Source organism: Heloderma suspectum, chromosome 6, assembly GCF_057233095.1.
Source record: "Heloderma suspectum isolate Gila_16-S chromosome 6, 16-S_ref, whole genome shotgun sequence".
Classification (NCBI taxonomy): Eukaryota; Metazoa; Chordata; class Lepidosauria; order Squamata; family Helodermatidae; genus Heloderma; species Heloderma suspectum.
In genome coordinates, this window is record NC_139463.1 from 57,931,824 (window position 1) to 57,946,050 (window position 14,227).

Genomic DNA, 14,227 nt, shown 5'->3' on the forward strand with positions numbered 1-14,227 from the left:
CTCTACTCAGCACTGGTTAGGCCTCATCTGGAGTCCTGTGTCCCGTTCTGGGCACCACACTTTAGGAAGGATGCAGACAAACTGGAGAGGGTTCAGAGGAGGGCAACGAAGATGATCAGGGGACTGGAAACAAAGCCCTATGAGAAGAGACTGAAAGAACTGGGCATGTTTAACTTTAAGAAGGGAAAAGTGAGGAGAGATATGAAAGCACTCTTCAAGTACTTGAAAGGCTGTCACAGAGAGGAAGGCCAAGATCTCTTCTTGATCATCCCAGAGTGCAGGACACGGAATAATGGGCTCAAGTTAGAGGAAGCCAGGTTCCGGCTGAACATCAGGAAAAACTTCCTGACTGTTAAAGCAATACGATAATGGAACCAGTTGCCTGGGGAGTTAGTGGGCTCTCCCACACTGGAGGCATTCAAGATGAGTCTGGACAGCCATCTGTCAGGGATGCTCTGACTTGGATTCCTGCACTGAGCAGGGGGTTGGTCTTATGGGCCCCTTCCAACCCTACTATTCCATGATTCTATGGTTCTAAGCCAAATGGAACTCCATGGGACTTATGTCTGAGTAAACATATATAGGATTGTTTTGGTTTTTCATAATACGCAATAAAAGGACCCCAATTTTGAAGGAATTGGTTATACTCTTGCCATCTCTCAGCCTTATTATCCAGTTTTGCCATGAAAGCATACTCATACATTTTATTTTCCAACCCCACAAATATGGGAGTAGCTGACATTTTCCATAATGTAACATATTATATTCTTGCTGCTAGTATTACTCTCCCTAATGGTGCACTCAGGTGAGAAGTGCTGACAGAACAAAGAATCTTTAAAAATATTGTAGGGGTACCCCTGCAAAAATAATTCAGAAAGAAAAACTGATCATGCTCAAGAGCCATGGGATATCAATTGGAAGAGACAAAGAGATGCAGGGGACAGGAATGCCTTGCTCGAAATCCTTACGACACTGAACTTTTTGTTGCAGATGCCTTTTCTAAGTATTTTTTTTTTAAATATAAAGCTCATTCTTGATAGTGAATGGGTACCATTTCAAACTAATTCAACAACTGCAGGATTTTTATGGGGAATACAGTGCCCTGCAGAAAACAATTTCAATTCTGTTTACAGTTGACTGGGAAAGAACAAATACCTTTGCAGTTGGCAATGGTTCCAGTGTGGAAAGCCCTTTTTTCTTTCACAAGTAACTCAGCACATTAATTTTTTTAGTAATTCTATCAGCGTTCCTAAATAGATATACCCAAAAGGGAACTAGACTAGCAGGGCATGCTCCAAAGCATTAGATTCCTTAATCTTTTTTCCTTATAAGATGATCTCTGGTGTTGAGATTAGGCCTCAGCACAATTACAGCATTTGGGAAGAAAGATGCAAACTAGGAGACCAGCACCAGAGGTCGAGATGGAGAAGATCTCCACAGCCATTATAGACTTCCCCTTGGTCCTCAGGTAGGTTGGCACAAAGGAGACCCAAATGCTACAAAACAGAAACGGGGGTGGGAGGTGGGAAAACGGGGGTGCACATATGTATATGCACATACGTACACACACAGTATTTGTTGCATTTATATTCACACTAGTTGTCAGGTATTATCCTAATATATACATGCACAAAAACATTATTTCAAATAAACACAAACATTCTTGTTAGGAATTGTTGCCATAATCTTATCAAAAATTATTTGCATGATGAAATTATTGTATTTGGGGAGGGGAGCGAAAGACAGAGACCCCCCAATATGCACACAAAGAGTCACATTTCTTGAATATAGACGCAAGGGCCTATCCATTTTGTGTATAAATACATCAGAACACAGAACAAAATGTGACACAATGTTAGTGGGCCTTAATCAGAAACCCCCAAATGCCTCCGCTCCAAACACTTTCTGTATAGATCCTAAGGTATGTGGCTGAACCATAGCTATGTTATATGCAAATGTGTCCAAATACATAAACACTATCAAATGTTATCTTGATAGCCCAATACAGGGATGTTGCTAGGTTCTTAAAAGATACAGGGCCCAGACCCATAACACGAATTTGCATGTGCATATCCGAGTCTAAGCGCACCTCTAATCTCTCTCTCTCTTTCTCTCTCTCTCTTGCGCTCTCTCTCTCTCTCTCTCTCTCTGCCTCTCTCTCTCTCTGCCTCTCTCTCTCTCTGCCTCTCTCTCTCTCTCTCTGCCTCTCTCTCTCTCTCACTCTCTCTCTCGATATCTCTATCTCTATCTCTATCTCTATCTCTATCTCTGGATCTCTCTCTCTAGTAGGGATGGCGGAGAATTTCTCCACAAATCTCAGGGAGGCCAAATGCCAACGCATTTGGCCCCCCGAAATTGGCGGTTAAATTCTCCGCCCCCCCGGCCCCCCGGGATGGGACTTACCTCCCTCGAATGTCCCTCTCGGCGGTGGGTCCCGATGGCATTTCGGCGGCGTTTCGGCGGGGGCGGGGGTGGGGGCGGGGGAGGCGGCCGGTCTTCCAACTGGCTGCCGCCGCCGCCATTACAAAGTAAATGTAAAAAAAACAACAACACACATGTGATAGGCTACGTAACGATTTACGTAGCCTATCACGGCTAGATTTCCAAAGTCAGCCGTGATAGGCTACGTAAATCGTTACGTAGCCTATCATGGGTGACTTTGAAAAAAAAGCGCGTACACAAATGGTGGCACCCGTGGGTGCCGCCATTTGCGTTCCTTATTTGGGCCCGGGTAGTCTACGTAAAGATTTACGTAGACTACGGCGAAAATAAGGGCAACGCAAATAGCCATTTGCGTATGTGCTTTTTTTTTTTCAAAGTCACCCGTGATAGGCTACGTAACGATTTACGTAGCCTATCATGGCCGACTTTGGAAATCTAGCCGTGATAGGCTACGTAAATCGTTACGTAGCCTATCACGTGTATGTGTGTGTGTTTTTCTTTTTTCTTTCGCGGCCGGGGAGACGGGGCGCTTCTCCCCGGCCTGAATTTCGGCAGCGAGGGATGGGGCGCCTCCCCCCCGGCCTGAATTTTGGCCGGACGAGGCGGGGCGCCTCCCCCCCAGCCTGAACTTTGGGGGGAGAACCGACGCGCCTCCCCCCCACCGCGAAGCAAGCTGCGGGACCAGGTAAGGGACTTTCGTCCATCCCTACTCTCTAGATATCTAGATCTATGTATGTATGTATGTATGTATGTATCTATCTATCTATCTATCTATCTATCTATCTATCTATCTATCTATCATCTATCTACCTCTCTCTCTCTATATATATATATCTATATATCTATATATCTATATCTATATCTATATCTGTATCTGGATCTCTCTCTCTAGATATCTGGATCTCTCTCTCTCTATATATATATCGATATATCTATATCTGTCTGTCTGTCTGTTTGTCTGTGCGTGTGGTGTTTGCGGTGTGTTTGCGAGTGTGTATATTTGTGTATAGATTACATATATACATACATACTAGGGCTGTGCGCAGACCCCCCCCACTTCTCTTCATATTCCACTTCGGACCTTCTGAAGCAGCCCCGCTTTGCTTCAGATTGATTCAGACCCCACCTACTTCGCCAAAGCGAGATTCGTATATCTGAGTCATTCTGATATGACGTTTTCCCATTGACTTGCATTGGAAAATAGAAACTGCCATAACTTTATAGTTTTCATGATAAATACATAAAATGTGGGGATCTGTCAGCCCCCACTGAGGGGATTCTACCTGCAGACAGTTTGGCCCAGTAGTTTGTGTGCTAGGCACAGATAAATTATGCTGTTCTCAGAAACTCAACCAAAAGTCATAAAGGTATAATCAGAGAAACCAGGTGTTTGAGGGAGTAATCCTACAGCCGCTAGACAGCGGCTAGACGGCCATAGGATATGGTCTTTTCTGGGAACCAACCTCGGAGCCATTTTCTGCACTCCCAAGAGGAGCCTGGAGTGGCTGAAAAGGCCTGTGGCTGGTGGTGTTCCAGGGTACGGAGGGCGGAAATGCCCCTACAGCATATCCTATGTGTTGTACAGCTGCCTCCTTCCCTGCTCCATGCTCCTGTGGCTAGATAGCTGACATTGGCTGTCTAGCCAAAAATGCGGGGCCAGAGAAGTGCAGAGGGAAAATCCCCTTTGTGCTTCCCCTGCCCTGCTACAGATAGGTGGTCACCTCTGAGTTTGGAGCTGGATGCCTATCTCGATAGGATTGCACCCTAAGTGATGATTAGGAGGAGGTCACTATCCCTAATTTCTGCTGTAGGTTTCTTGGAAGTGCAAATAACCCTTCTCCCCTAGTACTACTAAATTTGGTAATCTGGGGCCAAACAAAGTTGGCATCCAGGCTGTGGACTGCCAATTTTCCATCTTGGACTTAAGAGATGGTTGATTCATGAAACTGCCCTGTGGTAAAAAATTGCTGGATTTCTAAAATCTGGACAACTTAATGTGCCCAGTTCCATCTTTTCTAAATCCATATAACTTCTCACTCTCCCTCAAGTACTCTGCTTGATTGTAACAGTAGGGTGTTGGAGAAATCTGCAATGGATTCAAGACCCTGAAGATGCCTCATATTGGGCTTGCTTGGTTTGCCACACAGTGGATTATTATTTGACTAATAGATGCACTGCTTTGCATATTGTATTTTGAAATGTGGACATGTGTAGTGCTTAGCTTGCCCACAACACAAACACACACACCCAGACACCCAGAGACACACAAGAGCAAAAGAAAAGCAAATACAGAGCTACCTACAAGCAAAGAAAAGGCTTTATATTTTATTTTTTAGGGAAAAGTTATAGAGTTCAAAAATGGAAAGGGAAGAAATATAGGAAGTGAGAAGGGCAGCGGATGGCATGGGGGGGGGACCATAGCCGCCGCCATTTGCGTACGCGTTTTTTTTTTTTTAATCCAGCCATGATAGGCTACGTAAATCTTTACGTAGCCTATCATGTATTTTTTTGTTTGTTTTTACAAGACTGCAAATAATGGCGGCGGCAGCCAGTCGGAAGACCAGCTGCTGCGGCCACCGCCGCCCGGAAGATCCGCCCAAGGTAAGTCTCATCCTGGGAGGGATCCATGGGGGGGGTGGGGGGGCAGGCCATTCCGCCGCAGATTTCGGGGGGCTGAATGCACTGGCATTCGGCCTCACCAAGATCTGTGGTGGAATTCTCTGCCATTCCTATTACAGTGGGCATGTAAGAGCAGAAAGGTGGGGGGGGGAGAGAAGAAACCATGACCCGACTGTGGAAGGAAAGGTGGCAGTCTCCCCTATAGTTTAAAAGGCTGGTTCATTCACACCAGAGTTCCTATTGGTCTGCCAAGGGAGCGAGTATGGATGGGGGAGAATTTCTCCCTGAAACTTCGGGGGGCCAAGTGCCAATGCATTTGGTCCTCTGAAGGTTCGGGGAGAAATTCTCCCCCCCGCCCCCCCCCCCGGGATGGGACTTACCTTTTACGAATGTCGCTCCCGGGGGCGGGTCCCGGCGGCGGTTCGGCAGGTCTTCGTCAGGGGCGGGGGCGGCAGCCGGTCTTTCGACCGGCTGCCACCGCCGCCATTACAAGAAAAGTTAAAAAAAAAACAAACGCCCCTGTGATAGGCTACGTAATGATTAAGATTAACATAGCCTATCACGGCTGACTTTGACTTTCGGCTGACTATCAGCCTATCACGACTGACTTTGACACAGCTGACTTTCACGGATTCGCGTTCCTTATTTGGTCGCTGTAGTCTACGTAAATGTTTACGTAGACTACGGCGAAAATAAGGGCAACGCAAATAGCGTTGCCCTTATTTTCGCCGTAGTCTATGTAAATCTTTACGTAGACTACAGCGACCAAATAAGGAACGGGAATGGCGGCTCCCTATGGGGGCCGCCATCATCCGTACGTGCTTTTTTTTTTTTAAAGTCACCTGTGATAGGCTACGTGACGATTGACGTAGCCTATCACGGCTGACTTTGCAAATCTAGCCATGATAGGCTACGTTAATTGTCACGTAGCCTATCACGGGGGCATTTTTTTTTTTCTTTCATTGGAATGGCGGCGGCGGCAGCTGGTCGAAAGACCGGCTGCCGCTCCCGCCCCGCTCGAACACCCGTTGAACCACCGGCTGGACCCGCCGCCGGGAGGGACATTCAGCGAAGGTAAGTTCTGTCCCGGGGGGGTGCGGGGAGCGGGGGGGTGCGGAGGATTTTTCCCTGAAACTTGTTTGGGAGGCCGAACACGTTGGCGCTCGGCCCCCCGAAGTTTCGGGGAGAAATTCTCCGCCATCCCTAATCAATTGGCGGTTCGGCGGCAGTTCGGCGGTGGTTTGGCGGCGGTGGCGACTGCGGCGGCCGGTCTTCCGACCGACTGGCCGCCACCACCGCCATTTCCAGTAAAAAAAAAAAAAGCAAAAAAAGTGTTAGGCTAGATTTTAAAAAAATACCGTGATAGGCTACGCAAATAGCGTTCCCCTTATTTTCGCTGTCATCTACGTAAATGTTTACATAGACTACACGTGCCAAAATAAGGAACGCAAATGGTGGCATCTACGGGCGCCACCATTTGCATACGTGCGGGTTTTTTTTTGTTTTGTTTTTACTCAGCCGTGATAGGCTACGTAAACATTTACGTAGCCTATCACGGCTGATTGCAGGGACGCAAACGGTGGTGGCTACGGCCGCCGCCATTTGCGTTCCCGGCCAGCCAGGATTCGCGGCGGGAGGGACGGGGCGCCTCCCCCCAGGCTAGAATTTCGGGGGGAGGGAATGAGCGCTTCCCCCCCCCACGAATCAAATTTCGGGCAAGGTAAGTGACTTTCGTACATCCGTAATTCAAAGACAATTCAGATTGTTCAGTTGACACACAGAGACACAAAGTCATGCTAGGTGCATTTCATAGGAGCCCTGCTGGATCAGAGACCTCATTCAGCAGGTTTATAATTTGTTTATTCATTAATTATCTATTTCCATTATTTCTGTTCCTCCTTTGGGGTTGCAAATGCTTCCAAGGTGGCTTACAGGTAAAAGCAAAATGCAAAATCAAAATAAGACAATGTTTTTAATGTAGTAGGAGAACATCTGATGAGCCCTGCTGGATCTGACCAAGGTGGTTCCTGTTTCTGCCTGTGATTAGCCCAGATGCTTCCTGGGAGCCCTACAAGGAGGACAGGAAAGGAACAGCCTTCTTTTCTTCTCTTCCCCCACAAATCAATGAACCTGCCTCTGAAACTGGAATCTCGATTTAGCTGTCCTGGTTCAGAGCTGCCAATCAACCTGTCCTCCAGGGATCTGTTTGATCCATTTCAAAGCAAACGTAACCCAGCAGCCATCACCAGAACTCCAAAAACCTCTCTGTAGCGAAGCAAGACTTTGCACTTGTGCTTCAGAACTACGGAGGGGAAGGGCCATAGCTCAGTGACAGAGCCCCTGCTTTGCATGGAGATGGTCCCAGGTTCCATCCCCAGGCTCTGCAGGTGGGGCGGGGAAAGACCCCTCTTAGGAACCCTGCAGAGCACTTGCCAGTCAGTGCAGGCAAGACAGACTAATTGCACCGAAGCTCTGCCATGGTATGAAACAGCTTTTGACTGAAATCAGCCCTTCATTCGCAGGCATGAGGACTGGGAACTTGTTATATTTGTATAAGGAGGATCATAGTTCAGCGACAGAGCACCTCCTTCAAAAGCAACTGGTCCCAGAACCAATCCCTGGCATATACAGGCAACCCTCAGAAAAAGAGACCCTGGCTCACCCCCTGGAGAGCTGCTGCTTGATACTGAGCTTGGGAGGCTCGATGGTCTGACTCAGCATGAGGCAAGCTCCCAGTGTTCCTGTTTAAAGCTGCCCTGTATTCAGAGCCGTGAAGACTGGCACCTGATTTAGTTTCAGCCAAGGGAACAACATCACCCCTGCTTTGCGGATCAAAGCCCCCAGGTTCCATCCCTGGCAGAACTTCTAGGTAGGGCAGGGAAGGACAGCCACTGACACTCCGCAGGGGAGACTGAACTCGATGGACCGATGGTCTGACTTGCCAGGAGGCGCCTTCCGGGGTTGTGCATCATTTAGTTCAACCATCTGTCATTGTTTTTAATTTTTTAAAACAATACTTTTTATTTAAGTTTTATCTTTATAAATGAAGTAAACAGTACCAACAACCTAATCAGTAGCTACATTTTCCCAACAATACAATATTCTTAAGAGGACACAGCAATAACAAAAAGGAGAAAAAAATGTTTAAAAGGATTACATTTAAATTCCAATACACATGGGCTTCAAATCCCATTCCACTTAAAAATTATACCTGTAACATTGGCAATATTACAATTCAAGACAGCATGATTAATCATATCATGTCATCAGTCTTATAGCAAGGAAGGAAGCCTACAATTCATTTCCAGTAACCATATATTGCTCTTCAATTAACATATAATAGTAAAGCTTAACAATTTAACCAGCCAAAAATCTTACTAGCCAGTCTCATAATAAAGATAATAATAATAATAAAAAGAAAGATTAAAAAGGATAAATAATAATAATAACAAATCACTAATAAATTTTATAATATTATATGATAATAAAGCTTAAAAACAACCTTACAACAATCAGTAATATATTTTATACTAGATATATAAATGAGTGTGCACATTTCTATAAACCCTCAAACAGTATATTTAGGTACAGTATGTCATATCCATTTTAAAGAAAAGGGATTTTTTTTTAAAAAAAAAGGAGAGAGAAAAATGAGACAAAGCAGACGGGGAGATTATATATATATATATATATATATATATATATATATATATATATATATGCAATTAACTCTGACCTAGCCTGAGTCATTCAGAGTAAACATAGCCAGTTAACAAAACACGTTTGTGGATTCCAGTTCATGGGGCTGGGACACAAATCTCAAGCATTTTTGCATTTAGCCATGCCTCTGACATTTCGTGATTTAGGAACTTCTTAATCTGACCTTCAGAAACAATGCAAAATGTAGCTGGATATTTTAAATGATATTGTAAGTTCATTTGTTTTTCCAGATTTTTCACCTTGATAAATTGCCTTCTTTTCTCAGCAACTTCTTTGGTGTAATCCAGAAATAACATAACTTTATCTAGTTTCCAAAAAAGATTTCCATCCCCTCTTGCCAAACACAGGATATAATTTTTTTGTGGAGATTCTTGCAAATTGAACTATAATCATATAGCCAGTCCCTTTGGCATTTGACACACGGAATGCCTACTCAACAGCAAGTAAATAATCAGATGGCACAGGGAGTATCTCATGCAAAAGCTTATCTACAAAGGTAGACAAATTTACATCACTAGGCAAATCCTTAAGACCAATAATAAGTACATTTGCCCTGTGTATAAAAGCCTCCAGTTGAGAAATTCTGACAAAGGAGTTGTTGAAAAAAACTTGTGATGCAGTTTCGTTCTCTGCCACCCTATCTTTCAGCTCATTAACCTTCACTTCCATTTTTTGCCAAGAAGTGTTAATTCAATTCACAGCCCCTTGCAGGGTGGTGATGGAATTTTGAATTGTATCCAACCCCTTAGCCTATTCAGCAAATTGTGAAGATAAAGCTTTTATCAGAGTAAATAACTCCCCTATATTTTTGGTTCTCGGTGCCTTTGCCAAAGGAGGTACAGGGGGAGTAGGTGGAGATGCATTTCCTTTTTACTGCTTGCTGTAGCCCTGTTTCTCTTCAAACAGATCTTGCAGGTCCTCAGATATCCTCAAACATTGTTAATATTTCTTAAACCATTCCTCAGATATTGGTATTTCTTAATCCATAAATTACAATGGAGCACGTCAACCCTAATTACTCCTATTTAGATAGGAGTTTCAAAACAGCTTTTGGTGATGATTAAGTTCTGGGAGGGTAGTCCCAGAATCCAGCCCCCCTGCTGCTTTGCCGAGAGGACTAATTTACCAAGACTTCATCCAGATGCTGCCTTGCCTCCCCTTTTCATTCCAGGGGAGAGATGAAAAGGTTTTTCAACCTTTTAAAAAGCTGCTTGAGACAGCATCCCGCAGAGGCTCCACGAAATGCTGCAAGGGCGACATTGGATCCGACTGGAAGTCCAATTGAACCATCTGTCATTGTTGAACATCGTGTATATTTCAGTATGTTTTAAGTTTTATTTCCTGAAAGCTTCTTCCATGCAGTAAAGATACTACTGACTATTAGGTATTTGAGCCTTTGATTTTCAAAGGCCTTATTTCTGGGGCTACAAAGACCACACAATTATTGCATACTACAGAATCTCATCTTAAACCTGCCAAACATCTGTACCATCCAGCCATGGCAATGTTTTCTGTGTTTCCCAGCATTGAGTTCTGAGTAGAATTCCTATCGTGGTCAGTATATGGCCATGGATGATGGGAGTTTTGGTCCAAACAACATCTGGGAATTCAAGCTTAGGAACCAGATCAGGAGTGGGCAGATTTCAATCTTGCAGAATCTACTTCATTTTTTACAGGCACTTTGAGCTCAGGAATTTGTTTTGAGAGCCAGAACCAAACAGAGCCCACAGGCCTTGGACACAAAACCCCATTCCTGGTTATGCCCACGTTTTCTACATTCCCACTGTGTAACTGGGGGTGGGGGTGGGAATGGAGTCATTCATTGCTGCTGTTATTACACAATTGGGGGTCAGAAATGCATGCTGATGCACCACAGATATCCTCCAGTAGATCCAGATCTTGGAGGCTGGTGCTCCGATTTCAGTGTGGCTGAATATCTGCTCTGGGTTTTAGTCGGAACCAGTCAGAACTCTAAAGGAGCTATCCAAGGTGCTGAACCAAATCCCTAAAATGGGTTCAGCACCTTAGATAGCTCCGTTGGAGTTCTGACTGCAACCCAGAGCGGATTCAGAGCCCCACTGAAATTGGAGCTATCAGCCTCCACCGTCCAGGTCTACCTTTTGCCCACCCCTGTCTTAGATGAAATTGGCAGGGCTGGGGCATTCCTTAGTCCTCATCCAGTTCTTTACATGAAACCAAATTACTGCCCAGCTCTGCCCACCCTTCTTACCCTGAACAGCCTCTAGAGCAAGATCAATAGCAAGGAAGTGGATATATGATGGCAAACTCTTCCGAGGTCACCCCCGCCCCTTGTTCGAGTCAGAGCAGGACTATGCAGGGCCAGCTTTTGGCTCAAAGAGCTGAAAAGAGTTCTTCCAAACTCTATTACAAATGGACCAAAGTCAGAAATATACTCCCAACCTCTGGGTTGAGTCCACAAATCCCAGCCTCCAAGTTCCCCTTCTCTCCCCTCTCCATGCAAAGACACACACACACACACACACACACACACACACACCCCTTCTCAAATATCTCACCTTGCAGCAGGAGATGCAACAGCAGGGCTTGGCTCCTCTACTGTCTGGGAATTATACCACTGATCGTGCCAGAGAGGGAAGGAAGAATGATCCTCCAGCATAGAATGGAGCCGTAGCTCATGCTTTGGATGCAGAAGGGACCAGGTTCAATCCCCGGCTTCTCCAGGTAGGGCAGCAAAAATCCTGGCTGAAACCCTGGAGAGCCACTGCTGCCAGTCAGTGTCAACAGAACTGAGCTAGAGGGACCAAGAGTCTGGCTCAGGATGAGGCAGCTTCCCATGTTCCTAGGACCCTCAAGTCTCTGACACTCATTACAAGTTGAAGGGAAATACGATAAGCCTGGAGGGATCCCTGTCATCTGAAAGCAAAGCAGACAAGCAGCACATATCCGGATCCCTCTCATGGAAACTTATGAAGGACTAGGGATGGACGGAATACTTATCTTCCGTTCCGTTCTGTTTCTGCTGGGGGGTGGAGGCGCTCCGTCCCTCCCCCTGGAATCCTCGACTGGGGGGGAGGAGATCCAGTCCTTCCCCCCAGAATCCTTCCTGGCCAGCTCCGCTCCGTGGCCAAGCCGCGGAGCTGCCGGCTGGCTCCGGCCGCCCGCAGCCAGACATCCGGCCATTGGGCAGCCTGCAGGGATGCAAATGGCGGTGGCCATAGCCGCCGCCATTTGCGTCCCTGTATTTAGCCGTGATAGGCTACGTAAGTATCACAGCAGGGGGGAAAAAACCCCAGTGTACGCAAATGGCGGCGGCTACGGCCGCCGCCATTTGCGTTCCTTATTTTTCGCCGTCTTAGCCTACGTCAATATTTACGTAGACTAAGATGGCGAAAATAGGAACGCAAATAGCACCCACTACGCTATTTGCATTCCCCTTTATTTTCGCCATAATAGCTTACGTAAATATTGACGTAGACTAAGATGGTGAAAAATGAGGAATGCAAATGGCGGCGGCCGTAGCCGCCGCCATTTGCATATGCATTTTTTTAAAAAACCCAGACCTGATAGGCTACGTAAGTCTTTATGTAACCTATCACGTATATGTAAAAAACCAATAACACACAGACTGCAAATGGCGGCGGCAGCAGGCGGTCGGAAGACCAGCCATCGCTGCCGCCGCCAAAGCCACCACTGGAGCTGCTGCCATCCGGAATATCCGCCCCAGGTAAGTCTCGTCCCGGGGGGGATCTGCGGGGGGCAGGGGGGGGTGGCAGGCCGTTCTGCCATGGATTTCAGGGGGCTGAATGCACTGGCATTCGGCCTCACCAAGATCCGTGGTGGAATTCTCTGACATCCCTATTGAAACTTGGTCGCCTTGGTGGATGATATGAGGAGGGCTCTGGATAGGGGTGAATGCTCCTTCCTTGTTCTCCTCGACCTCTCAGTGGCTTTTGATACCGTTGACCATGGTATCCTCCTGGACTGCCTGGAGGGGTTGGGCATTGGGGACACCGTATTGCGGTGGTTCCGGTCCTTCCTCTCCGGCAGGTATCAGAGGGTAGCACTGTGAGAGGAGGTTTCGGACCCGCGCCACTCACTCGTGGGGTGCCACAGGGTTCCATCCTCTCCCCAATGCTATTTAATATCTATGTGAAGCCGCTGGGGGCTATCATCAGGAGGTTTGGGGTGCGGTGTCACCAATATGCGGATGACACGCAGCTCTACGTCTTTAAAACCCTATATGGTTTTAAATATGGACAGCTAAACTGGTGGGGACGAGGGAGAGGGCCTTCTCTGTGGTGGCCCCCACTCTGTGGAACTCCCTCCCTAGGGAACTCTGCCATGCCCCCTCTTTAATGAGGTTCCGCCATGCATTAAAAACATGATTGTTCAGGCAGGCATTTGGGGTGGGTTAGGGTATTTTAGAAAATGTTTTTATTGTAGAATTTTATTGTTTTAAACTGTTTTATTGTATGCTGTACATTGCCCAGAGTGGCTGGGTGACCAGCCAGATGGGCAATTAATAAATTTAATAATAAATAAATAATAAAAAAAATAAGGACAAGTGAAGACGTCTTGTGCGGTTGGACTACAGAAGTTTCATGTCTTTTCATGATAATAATACATGCCCAGTAGTAAATTCCCACCGACAATGTGGTCTCCTGGGCTGCGATAGTCCTGCAGTTCAGTAGGCCTGGTCAATGGGCAGGTGGTCCTCAGCATCATTTGGGTGGCCCAAGGCAGGAGCCAAAATATTAGCAGCAGCCAAATCATAACAGCTAGAGCTCAAGAGGCACAAACATCAGAACAAACATGACCGAGCACAGGCAAGAGCTCATTATCACGCCTGCCACGTGGCGGCGGTGGCAGTGCAGGAGGCCACCACTTCTTGGCCACCATTGCTACCTGTAGCTGGGGGATTTGACTTTTGGTGTCGGGGTCTGCTGTTGGTCCTGTGTAAAGCTGAGCACCTGCACCCAAGATTCACATCTCAGCAGTTAAGGCAGCATGGGCATTCCCCCGTTTTGGTACCCAGACAGATGTTCCGGTTGAGTGTAGAAGTGCAGCCTGAATTTGATCCTGCCGATGGTTACTGGGAAGAACCCTCGGAGTTAGGACAACACGTTGCCTCAACCCTGTCTCAGAGGACCATAATGAGTGCCTGCTGTTTGCGTCCTTCAGGAATTTGGGTCTCATGTCGCCTAGATCTTTAAGGGCAAGTCGCAGCACCTAGAAGTGGGCATGGAAGGAAAATACTTAGTCTGTGGAATCTATCTATCTATCTATCTATCTATCTATCTATCTATCTATCTATCTATCTATCTATCTACCTATCTATGACATATAATTAGGGATGTACGAAAGTCACTTACCTTTTCGAAGGGTGACATTCGCAGTGGGGGGGAGGCACTCCGTCCCTCCCCCTGAAATTCTAGATGGGGGAGAGGTGCTCTGTCCCTCCCCC